The sequence below is a fragment of the Culex pipiens genome, chromosome 2 (genome assembly GCF_016801865.2).
Source record: "Culex pipiens pallens isolate TS chromosome 2, TS_CPP_V2, whole genome shotgun sequence".
NCBI lineage: Eukaryota > Metazoa > Arthropoda > Insecta > Diptera > Culicidae > Culex > Culex pipiens.
The window spans coordinates 222,695,708-222,713,676 of record NC_068938.1 but is presented as its reverse complement, the minus strand read 5'-3'; the positions used below and the strand labels follow the sequence as shown (position 1 = coordinate 222,713,676).

Sequence of the window (17,969 nt, the reverse complement as noted above, 5' to 3'; positions counted from 1 at the left end):
CTTCGGCCCGGGTTTTTTGGAATGACACCCCAGTACCTTCGACAAAGACGTAAGTCTACGTCAATAGCACGAAAAAACAGGACTGAGCGTCCACACAGGCACCGCACTACTGATCAAAGTTGCCCCGACGACGACCAAATCTTTAAAAAAATTGGTAAAATCACGATAATTCGTGATGTTAATAAGCAAACCTGATGATATATAAACATACGATAAATCATTTTTGAATTGTCTACTCTACAACTTTGTAGAACATAGCTACACAAAAAAAAAACCGTACAAAGTAAGAAAAAACACGAAATTTTAAAATGGAAACTTTTGTTCTAAATGAAAAAAATTTCGATGAAAAATACGTTCTTACGGAATTAGGAGTACGCCATCAAATCGAGCGTCTAATTTTACTTAAAAGTCCCTTTGACATCAAATTTCTATCTCATCACCGTTTCAGACTGCAAAATTAGGACACAGTTTCACGCAAATCGAAGAGGGGTCGGGGCAACTGCTGTGTGAGTTGGCGGAGAATGACCCTATTTTTTTTTTAATTTAAAATATAAGAAATGTTAGTAAGAAACACAGTCAAAGTTGATTCTAAAAAATACAATTTCAAAAACATTGGCAAAGTCACATAAAACACCACAAACAGCAAAAAATCCGATGGCAAAATCGCATGCAAAAGCATGCACATCACCTTTGTGAGAAAAAGCATATAATATTGTATGAGAAAACGTGTACGAGCAATTCGAGCTCAAATCAGGATTTTTTCTGGTACTTTTGTACCCGACCCTATCCGATTTCAATGAAACTTTATAGACATGTTATCCATAAGCCATTTTTGTGTATATGGATCCAATAGTACTCGAAAATAACATTTGAGAAGGGCGTAAGGTATTTAAATATTTTGTAATTTAAAAATTACTGTATCTTGAAGCCGTTGCGTCGTATCAAAATGTGGCCAAAGACAAACTTATAAGAAATTGGACGGGCTTTCTGAAAAAAAAAAAAAAAAAAAAAAATACACACCACATCTATGAGATTTTTTGATTTTTAAGTCTAAAACTTAAATTTAAAGGTGATGTTACGATTTTTTTTCGTTCAAAATTTTTGAGGAAATAGCCTAAAATATAACCATATATAATATGCTTTTGCTCACAATGGTGATGTACATGCTTTTGCATGCGATTTTACCATCAGATTTTTGCTGTGAAGTAAAATTTCCAACCCTACTTTCTAAAATTTTAAGAGTTCTTTTTTCCAATGCTTTTTAAAGTTCAAATAGGTATTGGTTGAAAAATTGATTTTGGCGATTGTTTAAATGGAAGCCCGTCTGTTTTCTAGAAATTTGCAACCTCAACAATCAGAAACGACACTCCAAAGCATGCGATTTGATCGTGTCGATCCGCATCGTCCACATCACATGAAACAACACCGACTAATTCAATTTCATGTGACATGAATAACGATGTTGTGACTAAGTTACCGAGAAATCTCGCTGGTTTCGTGATTATGGTCAGCAGATAACACGACCTCCGTCACTACCGACCGCCGCTGCATACCACGACATGAATCAATTACCGTTGATCGGGGCTGAATGAAATCCCACCCAGCATCCCAATGACACATTCCACAATATCGATGTCGAAGACGATTACGTCACACGTTCTCACCAAATGATGATGATGATGAAGTCGGCAAAGAATAAAAAAGAGGGAGTGCTCCTTAAAATAGCAGATGATCAGTCCCGATGCGATCGTTTGTCTCACTCACTCGACGGACGAGAGTTTGCGTGCAAAAGTCGCAGCTTCATTAGCGGATATATTGTATGCGGCAAGAAGGCGTCGCGCGAAAACTTACAACTTGTTTCATCTACAACAAATAAAAAAAAACTGGCTACAAGAATGCCATTATATTTTGTGTCTATGTTTTAGAAGTGACAGGGTTTCAAAATGCTCTCGCTGCACGGTGTTGTGCTGCTATTTCAAGCTTATTTACGAGCTACCATATTGTGAAAACAATTGTGCTCACGAGACTGAACGCGACGACGACCGGCAACGCCAACGATGACGACGTTATTCACAGCTCACCGAGGGATCGTGAGTCACAATTTCGGAAGTGTTGTGCTCCTTCCAAGAAGCAGCTATTATCGCCTTCCCTCCAGACGCTTCGTACGCTGTTAAATATAACGCTCTCGCACAGCGCTAAAGTCCTACAAAAAAACACACAAACTTATGACGAGCATGAAATCTACAAGGCAACAATCATTGTTATCCGAGCATTCGTTGGTGAAGGTTGTCTGAATCAACATGACTCGTCGCGTCCCGGCGCAAAACGCCGGCAATATTGCCCTACCTGCGGCTCAAGCAGGCAAAAAAGTGGGAATTTCCAAAAGGAAGGTTGAGGCCTCAACTGATGGCCAAAAACCGGGGATTTCCAAAAGGAAGGTGCTTTTGGAAGTGACATCGAACAGCAAAAAGACGAAAAAGAGCGACGGTACTGTACCGATGGATGAGGAGGAGGAGAACTCTTCGTCGCACGAGGAGCAGCTATTGAAGAACAACAAGTTCGCTGGACTGCCTGACGAGGACCAGGTAGCGGAAGCAAAGGAGAATGAAGTGAAACAGCGAAAGGAGAAACTGCCTCCTTTTTATGTGAGGCAATCAGCAGCAACGATCGACTTTCGAGCGGGGCTGGTTGAACTCATCAAGTCTGGGAAAGTCCTAGGCAACATTCGTCTGTGTCAGGACGGATTTAAGGTGCTGGTGCAATCCAGGCAGCACTATCAACTGGTCAAGGACTACTTGACCGAAAACGAGGCGGAGTACTTTACACATGATGTCGTCATGGATAAGCCGTACAAAATCGTCGTCAGAGGTCTGTACGACATGCCAGTGGAGGAATTAGCTGCCGAGCTAAAAGTTTTGAAACTGGATGTGTTGGCCGTGCACAAAATGAGCCGACGCAACAAAGACATCAAGTACCGTGACCAGCTCTACCTGCTACATTTGGCTAAGGGATCGACGACGCTTCCTGAGCTGAAGGCAATCAGAGCGGTTTTCAACATTATCGTGTCGTGGGAGCGATACCGACCAGTGCACCGTGACGTCACACAATGCTTCAACTGCCTGGGCTTCGGGCACGGAGGTAAGAACTGCCACCTAAAGCGTCGTTGCGCCAAATGTGGTACCGATGCGCACATCACATCCCAGTGCATCCAAGATTCGCTGGTGAAGTGCCTCAACTGCAACGGTGAGCACTCGTCAACCGACCGAAAGTGCCCCAAGAGAGCTGAGTTCGTGAGAATTCGGCAGCAAGCATCGACGAAGAATCAGCCTCAGCGTCGTAGAACTCCTCCAGCCCTGGTGGAGCAAAATTTTCCACCTCTTCAACCGCGACGCCAGGTCCCGAACTTGGCACCGTTGCCGTTGGATCCCAGGAAGAGAGCTGAGATGAATCATCCACGGCCGGGTTCCAGCCAGGAGCCGAGACCGCCACCACCGGGCTTCAGCCAGGAGCCAAGACCAACCCAAGAACCAGCAGTTGAGGAAAATGGTAATGATCTTTACACCTCAAACGAACTCCTCAATATTTTCAAACAGATGTCCGCTGCACTGCGTGGATGCAAAACCAAGACCCAGCAGATTGAAGTGCTGACCTCGTTCGTCATCCAGTATGGATCGTAGGTCCCTCAAGCTGCTGAATTGGAACGCTTGCTCCATTAGGAGGAAGAACTTAGAGCTGGTGGATTTTCTTCGCGAGAAGGAGATCGACGTAGCTGCCATCACGGAAACTCATCTGAAGCCCGGTGAAAAAGTTTATCTGCAAAACTACAAGATCGCGACGCAGCTCGACAGGACCACCTCTGGAGGAGGAGGTGTGCTTGTCGCTGTTCATCGTGATCTCAAGCCACGCCGGCTGCCACACTTTAAACTGGACATCATCGAGGCCGTTGGGGTGGAAATTCCCACTTCGGTTGGCCCAGTACTCTTCATTGCTGCATACTGCCCACGTCAGGTGAATGCCAGAGATGGTTCAGCAGCAAAACTGAAGAGCGATATCCAGAAGCTGACACGGCGGAGCGCAAAGTACATCATCGCTGGTGACCTCAACGCGAAGCATGAAGTTTGGGGCAACAGCAGGAGGAATCGGAACGGAGTGATTCTGCACAACGATCTGCAAAACGGATACTACAACGTTGTGAGTCCGGATCGTCCAACGAGGGTGGCTCGGTCTGGGAATCACTCAATCATCGACTTCTTCATTACCAATATGGCTGAGAACGTGGCTCATCCTGAGGTGTTTGAAGAGTTGAGTTCTGATCACTATCCGGTGGTTGTGGAGGTTGGAGCTTCCGTTACTCCGCAGCGGCAACCAACCCGGAAAGATTACCACAACGTTGACTGGCAGCAGTTTCAGCAAGTGGTAGACGGCAACATCGACTATGATCAACACCCGGAAACTTCTGCTGATATTGATCGTTCGCTGGAGGTGATCCAGCAGGCTATCAACCAAGCAGAGGCTGCCAACGTTCGGGAGGTTCCTGTTAATTTTAAGGTAACTGATATTGACGTAGATACTAAACACTTGATTAGACTTAGGAATGTTTATAGGAGACAATATCAACGGACTGGGGACTATGACAAAAAGATTTCAGTTAACAATTTGAACAAAATCATACAAGACCGACTTGACAATATCAGAAATCAAGAATTTTCAAAACATGTAAGCCAGCTTGGGAATTATTCAAAACCATTTTGGAAACTTTCAAAAGTTCTTAAAAACAAACCAAAGCCTATTCCTCCTCTTATTGTTGAGGATTCTCCTTTGATTACATCCGAGGAAAAGGCAAATGCACTTGGGCTTCATTTTGTTAGTTCTCATAATCTTGGCGCTTCCATGACCAGCCGTAAAGAAACATCAGTTGCCAATAGTATTTCAACAATTAATAACTCTACCTTTGAATTTCCAGCAGATTCCCATGTTTCTGGTGAGGAAGTCAAAGTTGCAGTAAAACAAATGAAAAATATGAAAGCTCCTGGCTTTGATAACATTTTTAATCTGGTGTTGAAAAAACAGAGTGATCAGTTCTTTCAACATCTAGCCAATATTTTCAATAAATGTTTGCAACTTGGTTACTTCCCTACCAATTGGAAGCTGGGCAAAGTCATACCAATTTTGAAGCCTCAAAAAGATCCAACATCGCCAACAAGTTATCGTCCCATTAGTCTTTTGAGTAGTCTGTCCAAACTCTTTGAGAAGGTCATCTATTCAAGGCTTTTGGATTTTACCAACGATAATAATATAATTTTGAATGAGCAGTTTGGCTTCCGCAAGGGACATAATACTGCTCATCAGCTTACGAGAGTAACCAAAATCATCAAGCAGAACAAGCTTGAGTCTAAATCAACTGCTATGGCTTTGTTGGATGTTGAGAAGGCTTTTGACAATGTTTGGCATGATGGTTTGATACATAAACTGTATTTATACGGTTTTCCAATGTATCTTATCAAAATTATCCAGCACTATCTTTCGGAGAGATCGTTCAGGGTTTTTCTGAATGGGATTGCTTCTGGATTATTCAACATTGATGCGGGGGTTCCCCAAGGAAGTATTCTCGGACCACTTCTGTACAATATTTTTACATCTGATTTGCCTACTCTTCCTGGTAATGGTGTGTTGTCACTTTTTGCTGATGACACTGCCGTTATTTATAAGGGTAAAATAACCAGATATTTAGTTGGCCGTCTTCAGAAGGGTCTTGACGTTCTTTCCGAATACTTTGGCGACTGGAAAATTCGCATAAATGCAGCCAAAACTCAAACCATCATTTTTCCACTTTCCAAATCGGCCCGATTTGTCCCAAAGGATGATGTTTTGATTAAAATGAATGATGTTTCAATACCCTGGTCAAAGGAAGTTGTCTATTTAGGTCTCATACTTGACTCGAAACTTTTGTTTCGGCAGCATGTAGACAAAATATTGAACAAGTGCAGCATTCTCATCAGGTGTTTGTATCCTTTAATTAACAGAAAATCAAAGCTATCTTTGAAAAATAAGCTAGCAGTTTACAAACAAATAATTTACCCCGTTATTGAGTATGCAGTACCTGTTTGGGAGTGTTGCGCTAGAACTCATAAATTGAAGCTCCAGCGTGTCCAAAACAAGGTACTCAAAATGGTTTTGAATGTTCCTGGCTGGACAAGATCAAGTGAGGTTCATGAATTAGCAGAAGTAAAAACGTTGGATCAGAAGATTCAAGAGAAATGTTTGAAATTCAGGGAAAAATGTGCTATTTCTGAATACCCCTTGATTCAAGGATTGGTTTAGTTTATGGTAAGTTTAAGTTAGTTTTAGGTTAGGTTATGTTTTCTTAACATTTTTTTTTTTCCTCATTGTATCTAGTGTTACAAAAATGATAAATCATATACTTTTAAAGTTATGAAAATGAACAGTGTTTAAATCACGAAAAGCAAACTAAAGCTGAAGAGCCACAGCTGACCACTTATTATGTAAACCAAATGTAATTATTATAAGAAAGATTCAATAAAGTATATTTAATTCAAAAAAAAAAAAAATACAAGGCAACAAAATGATCACATTCCGTCACACACCGAGACTCGGAGCCGACGCACACGGACGATTTTATTGTTTTCTGCTGCCGTCACTAAAACTTGCTGCGAGGTTCGAATTTCCTCCCCTAACTTGTCATGGTGCTGCAACTCGACTGTTAAAGTGCTTAGCTTCACACAATTTGTAGCGATGAGAAATTTAGCCACGGATGACGGGGCCAACGACGTCATTGAGTTTTGAAAGTGCTGCGGCTCAAGCTGATTAGCACAAATTTGGTACTTTTCACTTTTGATGACGTAGGTTGCGTTCGAGTAGGTAAGTGATATTTGGGACTTTTGATGGATATTGGGATCTTGGGAAGGAAGCTTGAACAGAGCGATAACGAACCGATCGTGGTATGGTAACGGGTGATTATTAGCGCTCCCTGGTTCGTGCATATTTCAAACATCTGTTAAAGACGTCAGACGTGTCTGGATGATGCAAATCACGAAAAATTCTTTAACGCTGACTTCAATCCGGCACGTAAAAACGATCCATTAGTATATCATTTTTTCAAAACACGAATCGTCTATGATAGTGATTAGCAAGTCTATGGTTTAAATATTTACTCATTTGCTGCTAATTGAATCATTGTATGATATCATCAGTTTACAGTTTGCACTCAATATGTTGTAATATGATGTTTCTTCTTCGAAGCAGGGCTGGAAAGTCGAAGTCGGTAGGGACTTTTTGAGGAACTTAAATCGAAGACGGAGTCGGAATCACTCAATCTCCAGTAGCTCCAATCTCCTCCTCAAACGTATCAGCACTCCAAATTAACTTTTTCAGATCGACCTCAAAGTTTTTCCTTTTTCCCCGAAAATTCTACTCAAAGCTTTGGTCAATGTTATCTTTTCAATTCACGAAATATAGATTTTTTTCAGGCTAGAGTTTAAACGAAAAAAATATGCATTCGCATTCGCTTAGCGAATTTCGCTAGGACATTTTTTCAATCTTTTTGATTAAATTTCCGGAGATATGACTTTATATTTGAAATTTATGATTTGAAACTCCCTAGCCTATAGCAACAACTTCGGCCAAATCATTGCAAATCTCGCGTTTTTTAAAAGATGGCTTTTGCTTTCCTTACTAAGCATATACATCACACAAAAATAGTAGTTTATGCAACTAGTTGCAAAAAGAGGATTTTTTCAGCACGAGTCGTACATTTATCCAACAAAGTTCACCGAATTGGATAAATACGATGAGTGCTGAAAAAATCAAGTTTTGCAACGAGTTCCAAACAACGTTTTTTTGCAATTCCGAAAAAATCCGAAAAATTCCGAAATTCCAAAAATGCTAGAGATTGTTCATCTACACATCCTTAATGTGCCCTAAACTAAAAACAAATGCAATATTGTTGCAATTTGAAGAAAAACGTAAATTAGTGTCGGAGGTCACGGTGGCTCTTACGGCTTTTTGAAAACTCACCCGAGATTTGAACAGAATTATAAGACAAATGTCCATGCATTGAGTCAATGAATCGTTTAAATCAAATAAATGTGAAAAAGTACAAGTTTTCCTAACAAGTGCCGAAAAGTTCTGCTTTTCAGCATCCATTTCAGTGCTGAAAAGTAGAACTTTTAAGCATTTGTTTTGGGTAATTGAAACACGCGTTGGTTAATACTAAGACTAATAAGTTTTTTAAAAGTTAAGAACGGTTTGTAAGACGACCTGACTGGCCGACGGTCGGCAGGAGAAGAGGCCGATTCAACTGCGATGTCCAGCAAGTAACCTTAGTGCTATAATTCTCTATTGTTAATTGTAACGATCTGGCAACACTAGTAGGGCAAGTTGGCTGCACTGTTATAGTTGCTGGTCGAGGGACACTACAGGTTACTATTCGATTCTATTATTTTTCGTAGAGAAAATTAGGCTGTTTCATCGTTCGAGAATGACAGGAAAAGTAAGCAGTTTCACGACGGAATTACAAAAATGATCTTATTAACTTGATCCCTTAGACCCACCTTCATTTGTACTTATCGACTCAGAATCAAATTCTGAGCAAATGTCTGTGGTATTGAACATTGTAAAGTTTCATTTAGTTGTTTAAAAGTTATGATAAAAATAAACCATTTGACGACTACAAAAAGGATGATTTTTAACATAACCTCAAATGGTCGCCACCTGTCACGAATGAGCCGTGTAGAGGGATGCCATTTCGTTCAAAAGTGGTGTCTGTATTTTCTTGTCAAAAAGTCTGCAGTATCGGGAAATTTCTATTTCATACGAAATTACTATGAAAAGGAAAGGAAGGGTTTTTAAGTCAAGTTTTTTAAATATTGTAATTTGAGACCGATATTCATACAATTAGATAGGGTAGCCAGATCTTCCTGATTCTGGGCTTATTGGAAAGTTATTCCGATTACCTATCGATGGGTCGCACGACGGACATCTTTGCATCGAAATACCATGGAATCCGGCCACAGCAAATTTTATGTAAAGCATAATTTTATGCTCATAACTTTTGGTATGGCTATCAGATCTTCATATTTTGCAAAGACAATCAAATTTTGTGGCAAATTTTTCAAACGTATGTCAGAATAATATCATTATCTATGCCAGACTTTACATTTTCTGCCAATTTCGAACATCTTTTTTATTCAAATGAACGAGTTTAATTGAAAATCAAAGAATTTTATAAATATTTAGTTTAATGAAAATGTAAACTCAACCTTTTATAGACCTTTCAAATTAATTCATATCCCTTCCTTATTTATAATGGTTAGATTTTTGTTTGCCAGATTTTTAGAGTTAGAGTACTTGGCCATATTTTGACCGGCAGACCTGATTACAGAAAATGTTGTTAACGAGATAAATACTTTTAAAATATATTTACAGTGGCCTTACTAAAAGTGATTTTTATTACTAAGTCTCGACATAACGCCATGATTCGAAATCCGGACACTTAGTAGCATTTCATTTTGGTTATAGCTGGCAAAAAATCATGTTATAAGTTGGAAATGTAGATATATGTCCAGGATGTAGTATAAATCGTTAATTTCAAGAGAATGCAAGCAATATATGTCTTTTCTAGCCAGTTTTCCCCAGAATTTAAAAAAATAAAATGACTTATTGTGCTTCGAACTTCGGACACTGCTAAAGGCTGATTCCAGGCTTGATCCAGTGTATTTCAGTGAAATGTTGAAATGTCATTCATAAAATGACACAGTTTTGACAATTATTATGTAAACATTATTGTCCAGATAATTGATAAAACAAGATGAGGTGTCCGGGTTTCGATGCGTCCGGGAATTCGAATCATGACGTTAGTTTACGTACAAATAAGTGAGATCCGGCTTCAAAAACGTACTTAAATATCACTTAAGTGGTTATAACTTGAGACAGGGTTGCCAGTTCATTGGAAGGGCCATTCGATTACCTATCCAGCGATATATAACTTGTTTACTTTTGGTACGATTTCAGGTCATTTATCTAAAATCTAGGTTTATGCGAAAACACTTTTTTATACATAACTTTTGAACTACTTATCGAAACTGAAATTTTATTGAAACTCTTTATTAAATAAACTTATTAAATAAATATCTAGAAGTCATGCTAAAGAAGTGCAGAGGCAACTCTTATCGTTATAACACATAATGGATTTGAGTGTTATCGAAAAAGTTTCATTTTACCATAATTTGTTCCTTTGATTTTGTTTGAGGATAATGTCACACAACACAGAGCTTCAAAGTAGATCAACAATTCTCACTACAAAAAAGTTTTGAAATCAATCTTTTACTGTAAATGAGTTTTTAAAATTTTTACTCTTCTCTAACAGTGTCCTGCATTAACCGCAATTAACCCAGAACAACCTTCAAAAAAGAGCTACAAAAAAAACTGTTCAGTGTCCAACTCAAAAATTATCACCACGTTTCCCACCTTCCTTCCTTCCACCATTTTTTGCAATTCTGACAAAATAACCTCGCAAAACTCTTTCAGCAAACCATCGCCGCCGCTGCTCCGTCCCATTCCGTGTTTACGTAACCCAAACCAGGCCAGAGCCCAGGTCAGAGACCACCCGCAACCCGTGGTCATTCCCATCCGTTTAGTCCATTTACTCGTTCCCGTGTGTTACCAGGTTTGCGCTCCATCAAATCGCAATCAAGATTAAAACAAAACGACCAGGCAGGATTCACCCAGATCAAACGGTGGAACGTTACCTGGGTCGAGACCTCCCCCACAGCACAGCAGCACACTCAGCTGACCACCCCAAAGTGCAATCTACTCGCTCTCTGGCTTGCTTGCGCTGGAAGGGTCTGAAATGTAACGCGCGACGGGTTATTGTTATTGGTCGCCGCAGCTACTACACACTATTTTTTGCCTTCCTACAAAACAGAAGTTTCGTGCAGCAAGAGTCAAGTCAACGCGGCTGGAGAGTGGACGGTCGGACGACGAAGCGCGCGCGAGGAGAAAATCGATTTTTCAATAATTATGTAAAATCTGCACAATGTGTGCTTCTTCTGCCATTATTGCTACTGCTGGCCCACAGCACAGAACCACTCCGTCCGTGACTCTTTTGTGGGTGGGTGGAAAACCCTTCGGAGATTGTGTGTTTGTGTGCGGGGAGAGAGGAGAGCGCACTCGAGAGAATGGGGACAAAATTGACACACACTCGACGACGAGAGGACCTCCTCGACAACCTTCGAAAGAGGTCTTCTTCTTTGTTTTTTTTTTGTGTTTAGTGATTAGAAGATTCTTGTTTTTAGTGAGTTTGTTGCGGGTTGATTTGACTTACCTTTTTAATATTCGCTGACCTGGCTGGTTCGGGATTTGCGCGACCTCCGTCAAATTGTTCTAATCCATTCGAGAGCACCGAGATGCTGGTCCTGTTTTTCCTCGCGGTCGATTTTTCCACACACTCAACACACACTGTCGTACTTTTCCACCAGCGCGCGCTCTCTCCGACTCCGAGTTTTTCTTCCACACAAAACTTTCTCCCACTCTCGCGCGCGCGGCAAGAACCGCTCTGAGCGTAAATCCGTCGTGTTCCGTGGTTACAGCTCCGTCGTGGGTTGTTCCGGTGCGGTCCAGGTTTCCGGCCGCTTCATTGGCCGCCGCCGCCGCGCTGCTGCTTTCCGGCGCGCTGTGTCACGCGAGTGGTCCTCTGTCAAATGGACGGAGCCATTCGAGCCAGCAAACACGCGCACGCGGATCACCAGGAGAGGAGACCCGGAGCAATCTCCGGCGATGGACGTAGTCGTCGTCGTCGTCGGCGCGCTCTGTCAAAGAGTGTGGTCGGTTGGGAGAGTGAAAATATAACAACTTATTACATAATTTTCCTCGAATTCGAGCACAGACACAGACACTTTTCTTTTCGGTTCGCGTTTTTCTGCTTTGGGTTTTCCGCCAGCGCACGGAGGTTCTTCTGTTCACTCAAATGCAAATTTCTGGCCCCCCCAAAAAATCTGCATGCATGCACGCACGCACGCACGGCTCGTGCGTGTGTGTTTGAGAAGGCAGCGCACGGCACACACAATCCCTAGAAAAAGCAAAAAATCACACACAATTGGAGCAGCAGCAAAAAATTTCTCACTTTCCACGGCACACGCACGCACACACACACGGCCGTGTGTGTGAGTGTGTGCAGAGTTTTCCGCCGCTGCTGCCAGCGCACAAATAATCGATCCGTCGTTCGACGGAGCAGAGCCAAAAAGTTCTTCTTTCCGTTTCCCCCCAGAAAAGCCAGCAAATTCTGCCCAATTACATCAGCCTCAGTCCCTTTTTCGGTGGCCACACATTCCATGTAAGGGCACACACAGAGTTTCCCTGCGCCAGGGACCAAGTTTTCAACTAATTTATTGATCACTGTGAAAAATTGCATGCACACTCGTGAACTCGTGAATTTTCCGTCGGTTAATCCCTTCTCACAGTCACCAAAAACTGACCACTTTCTGGCACAATTTTCCACCGGACAGACACCAGGTTTTTCCTTTTACGGGGCTTCCTGGAAAATTTTCCCTTCTAGCACAGAGTGTCCACAACGACCACCACCACCACCATAGGCAGGCAGGCAGGCACCAGGGGGTCGAGAAACGGGAGTGAAACGGCCTTTTCCTCCTCGGGTTCACTCAGCGCCAATGGACAGAACTCGACTGCGAAAGGTTTTTCCTTTTTCTCGCGCTCCTGGCCAAGAGTTTTCCACTGGCATGTCGGTTCAGAGAACCGTTCTCCCCGATATCGCGCTCTCCCGCTCGCGCGGAAAAACCCACCGTCGGAAAATCTCACCGCACAGGTTCTACTTTCTCCTGGCACGCGCGCCTCGCAACGACTTTCCCAGCCCACCCCCACATTGTTTACATCTGCGCGCTGTCAAACTCCGCGTTTGACAGCGACTTCTGTCAAACGGGCGCGCACTCAGCTGTGAGTGCCTTCCTCTCACACAAACACACACACACACGCACGCACGGCCTGCTGGAAAATCCCTCGGCAGAAAATTCCTTTGCATTGAAAATTATCCAACTTGTTTTTGCTGCAAGGAAAACCACCGGCAGAAAACGCTCCAAAATTTTATAATCACCTTTTCGTCGAACGCTACGTTAAGTACTGCAAAAAGAAATTCAAACATGTCACAAAAATGCAAACCAAAAAAAGTTACACAAACTTACCACAAACACACTCCCACCAAAATCCCCGATCGCAGTAGGCGTTCGCGCGAGATAACACACCAAAAAAAAACGAACAATCGAAAAATTTCAACGCCACCAAATTTTAATCGCCGTCATCACATCGGAGCGCGCAAAAACTCAATCGAACAAACTAGAAACGAGAAATTTGCTGCTGCCGCGGCTGCTCCTCGAAAACGGGTTTCGGAGCGCAGGAACACACACGGGGTACGACGGTACGGGTAAGTACAACACGCCACGCCGAGCGAACAAACTGCAATGACAGAAATGTCGGCTGGTGGGTTGCGTTGATCGTGCGGTGGTCGCGGTGGTGTTGATGTAGGTTTTGAGATCCCAAACTCCCGAGTGAGTGCCAAAAGGAGTGACCTGTCAGATGTGGATTTGAGTGCGAGGGGGAAGACACTTATTTGATATACTTTATTCAGTGATAAGAGTTTGATATTATGTAGGATAACACAGCGGGTAGCACGTAAGATTTAAACAGATTTTTAAATCAATTTAGAAAAATTATCATCATTATCTTTTTTGACAGAAAATATCTTACTTGACAGCTCGTGCTTTGGGGAACATAGTTGATACATTGTAAAATGTTGTCTTGTCAATATTGTTTTGAACTTGCATCAAAAATAGAGAAATGGTTATTAAGCTCTTTTTTAACATTGTTCATGAAAATTGACATAAGACGAAACGAAACTATTGGCACTACGCCCCCCGGGGCATGGCCTTCCTCTAACGTGGGATTTCTGCTCCAGCGCCTCTGACGAGACAGGAGAAACCGGGACCGACGTTTTACTTCACCATCCGATAGAAGCTCAGTGGATAAGGCGGGAATCGAACCCGCGTCTCATAGCATCATCGGGATCGGCAGCTGAAGCCGCTACCCCTGCGCCACGAGACCCACATAAGACATTAGGACCCAATTGTAGACCTCAACCCTCCATCACGTTTCCCATAAAAATCCAATATTTTTGATAAGGGCGTAAACAAGCCTTATCCCATCCCCCCTCTCCTTCCCTCACTGAAATAACACTGCCCATTTTTAAACTCCCTTCAAATGAAATCGGAAACCACCACAGGAACGGAACAATGTGAAACGACCTTAATGATACCATACCAGGTCACTCACCAGAAAGGCACTCACAACCGTTGCATAAATTTGGGATTTTTGTTGAAAAGTCAAACGTTGAATTATCGCGCCAAAATGCTATTGTTACAAGCAAAATAATTCGGTTCTAGTTAACTGTATGTGCTTCTGATGTTAAATCCTGGACCTGATAAAAAGTAGTTGTAAACTCACAAGATTTGATAAGTGAACGCTAAAATTATAATCTTGGTGCAAATCCGAATTTTCTATTCTTTTGTTGTGATCGATCGAAATCCAGCGTGGCCCCCGTGCTTGCCGGAAAAGGAAGAGGAACCTGCCAACCACCAGGAAGAGCGCGTGTGTGTATGATTCGTGTCCGAGTCCCATGGCGGGTTACTACATTTGAAGAAGGCCAAACTTCAGTAGTGTTATTACCGAATCTGGACAGAAAACACCATACGGTAAGTCCCGCTTTTATGATCAGAATAGCTTTTGCACATTGCAATATTTACTCACAGTAAAACAAATCCCGTTTACAAAAGCGGCATGTTTTTCAAAATTCTAAAAATTTAAATTTTTATAAATTTCAAAATTTTATGTAGTGGAATTCAAGTTGAAAAAAAAACAAATTTTGCAAATAATAAAAAGCTCTATTCCTACATTCAAAAATCCTTGAATTCCTGAATTTTTAATTGTTTAATAATTAAACAATTAAGAATTCTGGAATTCAAAGATTATTTCTAAATGCCGTCTGGCATTCTGAGATACATTTTACGTTACAAACAATAAATACCATGATTTTTAATGTTTTTGATTATTGATTTTTTTTTAAATTTGAAGTTATAAGATTATAATTCCATTTTTACAATTTTTGATGTCCCTGGGCTTTGTCATAATGAGTATCATAGGTTTGATGCTTGTTTGGCAAAGAGTATGATTTGATCCGATGTGGAATTAAAATCGAAGTTTTCAGTATATTGCTGAAGCTTTCATTTTTACACATGGACACCACTTCATGCTACGAGAACCCACTTTGACGCAGTCTCAGGGCTTAATCGATGGCTGTAAGCTGTCATCGAGACCAGGAGGTTCTCCGATAGTGGAAATATCACATTTGTACAATGAAACGCTACATATGTGATTTTTCCCTATCTTAATGTGGGTGTCAGGTTAGGATGCGGGTTTTTAAAAATTTAGTTTTTGTAGAATTTAGGACAAATTTAGGATTTTAACTATAAATATCAACTTTTTATATTTTGCCTTTAGTTATTTAGTGACAAAATTAGTAATAGTGAATTTAGTAATTTTATCAGAATTGGTGATTTTCATTAAAGTAGCATAAAAACCATTCTGATTTGTCAAAATTTCCGTAGAGTCTCGATCAATCAATAGTGAAATGATATCGGACCAAATTCGTTGATCTGTTGAACTAACGGTTGTCGGATTATGATTGTATCGATCATTGTTGCGAATCGAGGATCTACTGGAATTCTGACGATCAAATGGTCGTCTCTTTTTCAATTCACGACTTGTAAAATATGAACTGTTAATCTATTTTTTTGTTTTTGTTTTTTGAAAGAAACCAGACAGGTTTTAAAAGAAACGTTCTAGATTTTTTGTCTATTAATTAAAATGTCGGGGATTTGAGATAAGAGTAGCTTTCGGATAGGTTTCTTTAAATCTTGTATTCAATTCAAGTTAGGTAGTTATCCGAAAAATGAATATTTGGACTTATATGAATAATTGAACATTTTGGACTTATGAATAACACACAACTGTGCATTTATTCTAGAGTCAGATCCATACAGCGTCAGTGTTTATTTGGTCGAAGTGTACTAATTCATTGGCAGATCTGATTCTAGTTGTAATGTACGACAAGACTACTGACGGACGGGACAGGACGAGGGCCCAGTTTAGAGGTTTCGACATCAACGATGTGCGGCTGGATCACCCTCCCAAAAAAAAAAAAATCCATTTTTACAATTTTTGATGTCATGAACCAGTTCTGATTTCTAAGTTAGTCGAGGTTAGGTTAGACTAACAAGTTAAAAAAATAAAAAAAACAATATAATTAAAAAAAATATTCCTAAAATATTGACTGCGTCTTTGTGAAAAGCTAAACCGTCCTCAGAAGGGCGCTGAGAGTCCGAAAATAGAACTTTGCAAATATGCCAAGTCGCTGATTTATGCTGCGCGGTAATTAAGGGGTTACATACATGTAAATCGGCAAAAATTTCAGAGGTTGGTTTGAACACACGCTTGAACTTTTTTTAAATCTGTTTTCAGGGCATTTAAATATACATTTTTATCTATCAATAAAATCAATTTGAACACATTTGGTTGTATATTTGCCGAGATATAGCTATTTGAAGTTAGCAGTTTCAAAAAACGGGTGCCTCGATATCTCAACACTGCTTTGACCAAATCGGCTCAAAATTTTGGTGAAAACTCATTAAACTGGTCACGTGTGCATGACGAAGGCCGATTAAAAAAAATATAAAAAAAAAGATAAAAACATTTTTGTGTTTTTCATATAAAATTTCGTCAGTTTTTGATTTTTGTATTTAAAAAAAAAACAAAATCTCAAAATCGGGCTTCGTCATGCACACGGAATATGTCTTGAGAATCTTCACCCCAAATTTTGGCCAATTTGGTCTATCCCATCTCAAGATATCGTGGCACCCGTAAATCAACTCTGTGTTCAGAGAAAAACGCTCACAAAGTTTGACAGTCCGCTTTGCACATGGCAAAAGTTTAAACTTAAATCGTCTTCTACTCACTTAAATCATGACATATCTCCATGAAACTATAAGGAGTGATGGGAATTCATCTTTGTAAAGGATTTAATAAATATTCGGAATTATGAAATATTGTGATTTTCTACATGTATGTAACCCCTTAAAAGTTATGCCGCCCTCAGGAGGGCGCTTGGAGGATAAGCGTCTAGCTTTTGGGTACCATTTTTGTTAAATTAAAATAAGCGAGTTGTGGCGCTATAACCACGGAATATAATGTCCTGGGCATTTGTGGAAATACAATGTCCCATCCCTGAGGGTCCCGGAGCACCAAAACTTCTTAGCATGGTGCTCCCAACGATTAATTGCCTAAACAAACAGGAACGTGAGCGGGGGATCCCCACGTTTCTTCCTCCCCTGTAGATTCAGAACTGTATTGCTGTTTGAACATTCGTGTTCAAACTCAATCCAATTCAACGAATCATCTTTGCGGTTAACTTTACGCAGTTGGCCTGGCCGCTTTAACGTTTGTGATGTTTCGAAGCAATTTATTGCATTGGGGCACGGCAAATGTTAATAATGACAAGAAGAGTGCTAGGCGTTAATCAACCTAAGGCATTTTCCAGGATGCCCTCGAAAGACTGGCTGCGATAGGGTTAGACTAAAAAAAAAAAGACTAGACTAGACTAAAATTAAAATAGGCTAACATTTACCCATTAAAAGACCAGGACTGAGCTGTAGGTTAGTCGAGGTTAGTCGACCCCTTAATCAATTTGGCGCCCTCAGCTGGGCCCATTTATTGAAAAATTACTCGAAGGTAACGTTTGTAGGAAAAAAATCGAATGAATCCCTTACAACTTTGTCGAACATACCAAAACTGTAAAATTAGACCCTGAAAAGATATTAGCGATTTAAGAAAGT

The 17,969-nt window shown here is 40.8% G+C and overlaps 1 protein-coding gene across 9 annotated transcripts in view; it reads right to left on the bottom strand.

Moving 5' to 3' along the window:
* Nucleotides 1–13,488, bottom strand: part of LOC120423878 (plasma membrane calcium-transporting ATPase 1) — a 97,009-nt gene extending 83,521 nt beyond the window's left edge. For 7 of the 9 annotated variants that reach the window (XM_039587828.2, XM_039587836.2, XM_039587837.2 and 4 more), the window contains exons 1-3: nt 13,212–13,488; nt 13,124–13,149; nt 11,342–11,825 (exon numbers count right to left, since the gene is read on the bottom strand). The gene's annotated coding sequence lies outside the window, so the exon portion shown is untranslated. Of the gene's footprint in view, nt 1–11,341; nt 12,086–12,491; nt 12,876–13,123; nt 13,150–13,211 lie in introns of those variants that run through there. The other 2 variants (XM_039587829.2, XM_039587830.2) reach the window with 2 other exon arrangements.
* Nucleotides 13,489–17,969: the final 4,481 nt, after the last annotated feature.